This window comes from Fukomys damarensis, unplaced genomic scaffold (genome assembly GCF_012274545.1).
Source record: "Fukomys damarensis isolate Sample0158 unplaced genomic scaffold, DMR_v1.0_HiC HiC_scaffold_20, whole genome shotgun sequence".
Classification (NCBI taxonomy): domain Eukaryota; kingdom Metazoa; phylum Chordata; class Mammalia; order Rodentia; family Bathyergidae; genus Fukomys; species Fukomys damarensis.
Window position 1 is genome coordinate 28,303,409 of NW_022900932.1, and position 719 is coordinate 28,304,127.

Genomic DNA, 719 nt, shown 5'->3' on the forward strand with positions numbered 1-719 from the left:
GCCCGGCGCGGAAATCGAGGCCTTCCGGGGGCCCCTTCGGGCTGGTCGCAGCCTCTTCCGGAGAGAAGCAACCAGGCCCCAGACTCCCTCAGCCCCCAGCTTCCCAGACCCTCTGGAGAAAGTCTCGGCCCGGCGGCCCAGCCTGGCCTCCGGAAGGCCACCAGCTTCTCAACGCTCGGCCAAAGCGACGCCCTAGAAGCAAGATCCTGAGCCCGGCTACTCTACCCGGCGTATCGTCGCGGCGGCCGCGGCAGCAGCTACCTCGCCTGCGTCTCTCCTCACAGGACCTCCCGTGCCAGCTTCTGAAGTCAAGTGCAAGCAGTTTCAAACTCACCGCGCTAAAGGGGCTCGGACCCACCAATCCGGTAACCCGTAGACTTTCAAAGGAGCCAATCAGAGCCCAGCATCCCTTGGGCGGGGCTTCCTGTGTGGCTAGAGCGCGAAAGAAAGAGGAAACGGCGGCTGGATAAAAAGCAGGAAAGCGGGCGCGGACAGAATCTGAGGTCTCATTTCACGAGCGCGTCGTCCTACTGTTTCTAGTCATCCAGAAGGTACTGATCGCTCTGATTTTCTTTTTAATTTTTTTTCCTGCCAGTATCTGCACAATTAAAAGTTATTGCCCTCAAGGCCGGGGATTGAGCTCAGTGGTTCTGCCGCCTGCCTCGGAAGCGCAAGGACCAGAGTTTGATAGCCGGTACCAAAAAAGAAAAAAAAAAACC

General features: G+C 58.3%; 1 protein-coding gene across 2 annotated transcripts in view; it reads right to left on the reverse strand.

Annotated features, from left to right (window-relative positions):
- Cdk1 (cyclin dependent kinase 1) overlaps window positions 1-448 on the reverse strand; it is a 16,563-nt gene extending 16,115 nt beyond the window's left edge. Inside the window, exon 1 of one of the 2 annotated variants that reach the window (XM_010602912.1) lies at window positions 262-448. The gene's annotated coding sequence lies outside the window, so the exon portion shown is untranslated. Of the gene's footprint in view, window positions 1-225 lie in introns of both variants that reach the window. The other variant, XM_010602910.1, reaches the window with a different exon arrangement.
- Between the last annotated feature and the right edge of the window lie 271 nt (window positions 449-719).